Genomic DNA, 7,869 nt, shown 5'->3' with positions numbered 1-7,869 from the left:
TTCATTTATACCTTGCGTCTTTTATGTCTAGAAGAGTACTGTATAAGACCATCAATACTGGCACAAACTAACATCTTGCATGTTTTATTTTACCTTCACTTATTGCTCCTTTGATGCTCTTGCTTATTTTATGCAGAACTGAGTTGCTGACCTGAGTTTTCCTTTCCTTTTCTCTAAATAGCTTCTTTCAACATTTCTAATAAAAAAGGTCAATTGGCAACAAATTCCTTCAAGTTTTATTTGTCTAAGGAAGTCTTTATTTTTCTTTTACTTTGTTAGGGAATTTTCTTTAGAGGGAGCAAGAGCGAGTGGGATAGAGGGGCAGAGGGAGAGAGAGAATCTTAAGCAGGCTCCTCGGAGCTCTATCCCACGACTCTGGGATTATGACTTGAGCAGAAATCAAGCCAGAGGCTCAACCAACTGAGCCACCCAGGCCCCCTTTTTTATTTTTGAAGGATATTTTCAGGGTACAGAACTCTAAGTTGGTGTTCTTTTCCCTCTCAACACTTTAAGTATTTTAGTTCACTCTCCTTGCTTGCATGGTTTCTGAGGAGTCAGATGTAATTCTAATTTTTGTTCTTTTATAGGTAGGGAATTTTTTTTTTTCCTATAGCCTCTTTTAGGATTTTTTTCTTTGTCTTTGATTTTCTGTAGTTTTACCTAAATTTTAACAAAGCTCTGGGAAGATTGTGTGTGTGTGGGTGGGTGGGTGTGGGTGTGTGTGTGTATCAGTGTGTGTGTCTATGTGTGTATATTGCTTAAATAAATTCTAAAACAAATTATCGCTGATGCTCAGCAAAAAGACAGACAACTTCTTTTTTTGTGGATAACTTCTTTCCTCCTTCAGGATATTTTTATTATTTCTTCTCCTTTTTTGTATCTTTTGTTAGTTTATCATTTTTTAATTTTTTAAAAATATTTATTTATTTCAAAGAGAGAGAGAGAGACAGAGTGTGAGCCTGGGAGGGAGGGAGACACAGCATCTGAAGCAGGATCCGGGCTCTGAGCTGTCAGCTCAGAGCTCAGTGCGGGACTTGAACTCATGAACTGTGAGATCATGACGGGAGCCAAAGTTGAACACTAAACCATTTGAGCCACTGAGGTGCCCCTTACTTTATTTTTGAATTTTATTTTTTGAGAGACTGAGTCAGGGAGATGCAGAGGGAGAGGGAGAGAATCTAAAGCAGGCTCTATGTCCAGTGCAGAGCTCAATCTCACAACCATGAAATCATGATTTAGGCTGAAATCAAGAGGTAGATGCTTAATTACCTGAGCTACCCAGACATTTCACTATCTATCTATCTATCATCTATCTATCTATCTATCTATCTATCTATCTATCTATCTATCTATCTAAAGTAAGGTATACCGCTAGTGTAGGGCTTGAATTTGTGACCTTGAGATCAAGAACCAGATGTTCTACCAATTGATCCAGCCAGGAACTCCCTTCCTTCTTTACTTCTTTTCCTCCTCTTAATTTTTCCTCTTCCTCTTCTTCTTCTCATATTCCTCATCTACCTTCTTTTTTCTTCATATGGCAGTTTAACACTGAGCTCTTTAAGTGAAGCCAGAGCAAAACTTAACTGTTTTGTATGGTTGACTGTCTTGAGTTATACCTCCTCACAGTGCCTGTAAATGCAATAACATATTTAACTAATTTTCAAATGAATGAATTGTACTCTTTATAAAAATGTACTTAGAAAGAGGGATAATTGGATAGGAAAATCATATGCATAGTTTCTATAGAAAAACACTTCTTTTTTTCTCCATGTGCTCAAGTTGCTTTGGTTAAAAAATGTAACTCTGAAGGACACAGTTTGGTATACAAAGCTACATTTTCTTGGGTGCTGTGTTTGATTGCTTGATTAAAGACATAACAGGAAACTTATTCTGAAAAGATTATTTTCTCAAATTCGCATGGTTCATAAACTCATAAATATGAGTTATGTTAGAGTTTTTACTTTGTGAATTGTAATCCCAAATTGAACGTCCTAAGTGCACCATCAGAATGAGGACCATTTCCTAAACATAGTGCTTTTCAACTAATAAGTACAACTCTGAAACTCAGTCTATGAAAGCTGAATGTCATGACACTTATTTCTTAATTGAAGTATAAAATTTTGTGTGTTTGTAGTGGAGATGTTTTGAATCACAGACTGTGAGAGCTTGGTATTTAATTTTTAGATGAAATTGTTTTTTCCTTTATAAACTCATCATTTGTCTCTATACAGTCTGAAATTTTGTCCTTATTCTTTTATTGCTTTGGAAGTTAGAAAAGAATCTTCTCTAATTAAATTCCTTCATCAGCAATGCTGTTACTTACATTTTGTAGTAATGATTGACGGTCAACACCATTGAAAATAATTTCCAGGGTGCCTGGGTGGCTCAGTCCATTAAGCATCCGACTTTGGCTCAGGTCATGATCTTGTGGTTCGTGGATTTGAGCCCCACACCAGGCTCTGTGCTGATAGCTCAGAGCCTGGAGCCTGCTTCAGATTCTCTGTCTCCCTCTCTCTTGGCTCTTACCCCACTTGCACTCTCTTAAAAGCCTTCTTAAAATCCTATTTCACTGTTTGGAATCATTCTTGCAGTGAAATGTTGCTATGTGGACCAAAACCAAAAACCAAACCAAACCAGACCAAACCAAAAAACCCAAAAGAAACAAACAAGAAAAACTAGAGTTGAAAAATTCAGGCAGTGTCAACATACATTCATCAAGCCCTGAGTAAGTAGTAGATATTGACCAGATGTTGTGTTACAAATATAAATAAGCCCTCAAGATGCTCATGGTAGTAAGAGAGTAGCCCCAGAACTATGGAGTATAATGCTGACTAATGGGGGCCTGGGGCGAGGTATTGATTGTAAGGGTGCTTTAGCTCTGACATTGACCTTCTTATTGATTAGTAAGGTCGATTTAGTTGACTTGCCTAGCTAGGTGTGTATTTTTCCTCTCTTCCTTTCTGTCCATGTGTCTTTAGAATCTTATCACTGAGGACAAACTTGCAAGGTGAGAAAGGGACATTTATTAGTCAAAATTTAATGTCATTATAAATAAAATATTCAGGGGAATACCACAGGGAAATGGTGTTATTTGAATGAGTCCTTGAAGGATGAATGCTATTTTGACAGTGGAGGATGAAGATAGGTGTATGAAAGATGTTTCATAGACAAGGAACTGCATGGGCTTGATGGGAAGCTACAAAGAGTGTGCAGAGGTAAAATTATTAGAGAATGACAAGGCATGACTATGGCAGTAGATTCAAACCAGTAAGAACATCCATCTCTTAAAAAGTGAACTCAGACTATATCAACCTTGAGTAGATTTCAGAATAATGGGCTGGCAAGAATTCAACGAGAGGAATTAATCATAGAAAGCTTATGGGGAGCATGAGGAAGTGTAGAAATTTCAGGAAAAAGAAAACAAAGAAGAAAACTTGAAAGAATAAGAGATTAGAAAGACATTGAAGACCAGAATGCGCTCAGAAAAATAAGCTGGAAACATCTTCTAGATAGTTGATGTTTATACAGTTGCTTGTGTGTCTGCCACTTGGGGAACTGGGTAAATCCCATGACAAAGCATTACTTTATTCACTCCTTTAAGACCTGGGACTATGCTACAGAACTTTAGATGTTCCCTAATATGCAGTGAATTTCAGGGCCTGAACTTTTATTTATCAGAGACTAGAGAACATCAGGTCTATAGTAGAATGAGAACATTCTTCCTCTATTTAGCACTTTCAGCTGACAGTTCTGGAGAAAAACTGTTTTATTCCCAATAGCAGCCTCTCACTGTTGACAAGGGGATGCTGTATCAAAATTACCCAGAAAACAGCTCCCCTTTAAGATCAATACTTGTGCAAATAAGTGGGCATTAGACTTTATTTAATATCTGAACAGCACATGCTCTTAAAAGGATGTTATTTAAGAAACTATTTCAATTAAGAGGAAACAAATCTGTTTCAATCTGGATATACTAATAATCACAGTATTAAAAACATAGCCACGCAATCTTGTTTTTTATTTCTCTGGGGTTCAGGCTTTACATGTGGTTAGTCATGTGCAAAACAGAATGAAAACTTCCACTGTCAATTTACGTTGATTCCCATCTGCCGTGAATGGCAACCCATGATCTTTTCTCCATCGGGTATTTTTGTTGTGTTCTTGTTGCTGTTTTACAAAGAATCTGCAATCACTTATTCTGCGTGTCTCACCCAGTTCTTGAAAAGAGACAACACTTGAAAACATAATGGCCAGATGATCTCAGGATGCAAGAATCCTTCAGATGTTTGCTGGGAACTATTGAAAGATGCTTCAGTTTGACAAAAGCAGGAAATGTTAATTTTCAGCTCTTTTATAAATAGAGGGATGATCTGTAAAGGGAAAAATGTTGTCACAGCAAATGTACACTTGAGTGATTCAAACCTAATTAGTGGTTATATGATTCACTTTGAATATATTTACTGTAACAACTGTTAAACTGTGTTTCAAATTCAGCTGTTGAATAGATTACTTTTTAAAACAAAAGAGTTCTAAAAATCTATTTTTCTTTTTTTTTTCTGATCCAAACCAACATTTTTTACACCTTTGTCCTTGGTATATATGCTATATATAACCAATGATTAGCTCCCTCTGTCTTTTTTATTTTCCACTCTACTTCTCCAAGCAAAATTCCTAACATTTACTTGAAGGAAACATATTAGCATTTCCTACTCGTTCTCAACAGCAGAAGGATGTGGGGATTATCTGGTCGAAGTGTATAGTAAGTAAAGAGTTACTTAATTATGAAAAATAAAGTTGTGATCCTCAAAAGACTATTGAACAAGATGTCCAAAGCAATCAATGTTTGGTAATTCTTTTGTTAAGCATTTCTGTTTTGTTGAATACTTGACTAAGTATGACCAAGAAAAGAGAAATTCAAGCAGTGTGGTGATTTAGTGCCTGTAAATGTAAGCAATTTGCAATATGGTTAATGAAAAGAAATCTTTATATAGCGCAGGCATAGTTTATCTTTTGGATATACCACTAATTTATTTGAGGGAATCCTTCTGATAACCAAATACTCCAAAATTCAGATAATGTATGCTTCAGACCAGCAGTCATGGAAAGAAAAGTCTTCTTTTTAACTTCATATGATTTGAAAAAATATGATTATAAAAATAGCAGGCTTGTGGCAGATATTTTGGAAAATATAGAAGCATATAGGAAAAAAAGAAAAAGTGTAATTCTACTTCTCATGACATTTAGAAGTATTTTGTTTCCTGTTTCCTAGTCTCTGCAAGTGGAATTTTAAAAAAATGGAACCATATTACATATACACTTCTGTACCTTTTAGGAGCACAGCTTTTCCAAGTGCCTGCTTGGATTTCTCCTTGCCTCTCTGGGCTCTTTGAAAATTCTGATGCCTTGCTCCAGAGATAGACATGGGTCCACAAAGAATGCTGCTATTTCATAGCTATGCCAACGTGCATTTTCCTTGAAATGTGAGACACTTGTTGAAAATAGTAACTTTGCCTACTGGTTTGTGAAGATTTAAGTATTAGAAATGAACAAGTATTAAATATAAGCATAAATGTTGTGTATTTTAGCAGGGATAGTTGAGGGAAGGAAAGTTTCTAGAAGGTTCATTCGACAGTGAGGATAGTGTCCTTGAGATGTGTCTCCAAGCCAGAGTCATGAAGGTGGTGAGGACAAAGTTAGCTGAGGCGGACGGATTTCACCTCTCCACAAGGTGATCAAGCTTAAATACCACCTGTTCCTCCATTTGGTTTACGTATAGTGTGACTAAAGTCTTGATTTTGGCCTCCATGTAGACTAGTTCACTTTATACAGAAAAGCAAATGAAACAAAACAAAAAACCCCATTCCTTGACTGCAAACATTTGTGCCCTGATGAGTTCAGTCATATCACTTTCTTTTCTTTTTGAATCATAGCTAGAGAAATGAAAAAAAGGATCACATTGACAGCACAGAGAAAATTACTTTACCATAGTGGGTGGATAATGTGCTGTGAGGTCAGATTCTTAAATACTGTGGTTGGAATCTTTTTTTTTTTTTAATTTTTATAAGGCTGAATGATTTTATTACCACTAATAACCCAAGTGACTCTGAAAGCTAAAATAATCTGGGTAGTCAAAATTTATGCTTTAGGACAGAAGATGATTATCTGCAGATGAGAGGAAGTAAATTCTTCTTTCCCCAATCTTTTCTGCTAATGACACTGTGGGTGAATAACTTTGTGAACCTTTTGGCTATCGTTCTGTGGTGGATATGGGGCATGGTGGGGAGGGCCCTCCTTTGAAATATCACATGTTGGTGGCTGTAGGCGGGGAACTGGGCAAGTGACTGAGGAGTTGGAAGCTTGACTCTGAGCAAAAGGACCACTCGGAGATCCTGCAGAGGAGGTTGATCTCAAGATGTCTGGCCTCCCCTTTGAGGATGCCATTCCTTCAACTGTTGAGTTTTATTTTTTCATGAGGTTGTTTTAAATGAAAACAGCTTTTTATGATGGAGATTGTACTTGCTTCACTGTACAGGACTCACATCACTTTAACAAAACTATTAATTTTTTAATTTACACACAAGTTAGCACAGAGTGCAACAGTGTTTTTAGTAGATTCCTTAGTGCCCCGTACCCATTTAGCCCGTTCCCCCTCCCTCAATCCCTCCAGCAACCTCTGTTCTGTATAGTTAAGAGTGTTTTATGTTTTGTCCCCCGCCCCATTTGTAGATTATTTTTGCTTCCCTTCCTTATGTTCATCTGTTTTGTATCTTAAATTCCTCATGTGAGTGAAGTCATATGATATTTGTCTTTCCCTGACTGACTAACTTCGGTTAGCATAGTACCCTCCAGTTCCAACCATGTAGTTGCAAATGGCAAGATCTTATTCTTTTTGGTTGCTAAGTAATAAAGAGTCCCATCATTTTTGAGAGTCCTTCTTCCCCATTTTCAGTGAGATGACTGGTTTGGGGTGTTTTAAATGAGGAGCAGGGGGAATAGTATTAAAGGTAGGCTGAGTTTAATATGGGTTCATGAAAGACGGGACCCTCTGTTCTCATTCAAATATGAATGGATTCGATTTGTGGAATTCTGTTCCATTAGTCAAAGGAAAACTGCACAGAGTAGAGGTAACAGATTAAAGTATGTGAATTTCCCATATAAGTATCTAAATCCAATTAAATCTGACCCAGAGCCCCCACGCATGAAGGTGACAAGAAACCCAAGCTCAGTCAATTCCTGCCCATTCTTCCAGAAATAGACTTGTTTTTCAATGGTCCTACACAGTTCAGAAAAGTAATCTCTAAATTTGTGCATGTAGTATTCTATTATATACTTATTATAAAACATATAAAAACAGAAATACAGACTTATGTAATAAGCACTTATTTTTTATGTCTTTAAATTTTAATATTAATGGAATAAATCTTTGTCATATTATTATTTATAATAGTGAGCAAAACTTGATTGAATGTGCTTTACAGTTTGGAAAATACTGGTTTTATTGGTGATTCAAATATTGGCTCATCAGTCCAGTTTAATTTCACACTTGGTTCTAATGAAAACAAAGCTGAAAAAGATACCTGATAAAGATAAGTAGATTCCTATGGATGAAGTCCAAACTTCACTCCATTTGTGAAATTATAACATTTTTGCATATCTAATAATAGAAAGGTTTTGTTGAAATTCATTTGGCACCTTTCCATGTTCCATGATGTCATTGAGTTAGTGATTCTTATACATTAACACAAAGGTGTTCCTTTGTTACGTTTTTTACTGAAGGGTTTAAATCTAGTCAAACTTTTTGTATAGATGATCATAAAACAGCTTAGAAAATTGTGTTTCTAAGTTCTTAAAGTGTAAGAAATGAGGCTT

Source organism: Suricata suricatta, chromosome 6 (assembly GCF_006229205.1).
Source record: "Suricata suricatta isolate VVHF042 chromosome 6, meerkat_22Aug2017_6uvM2_HiC, whole genome shotgun sequence".
NCBI classification, from domain to species: Eukaryota; Metazoa; Chordata; class Mammalia; order Carnivora; family Herpestidae; genus Suricata; species Suricata suricatta.
Note: the sequence above shows the minus strand (reverse complement) of the source record.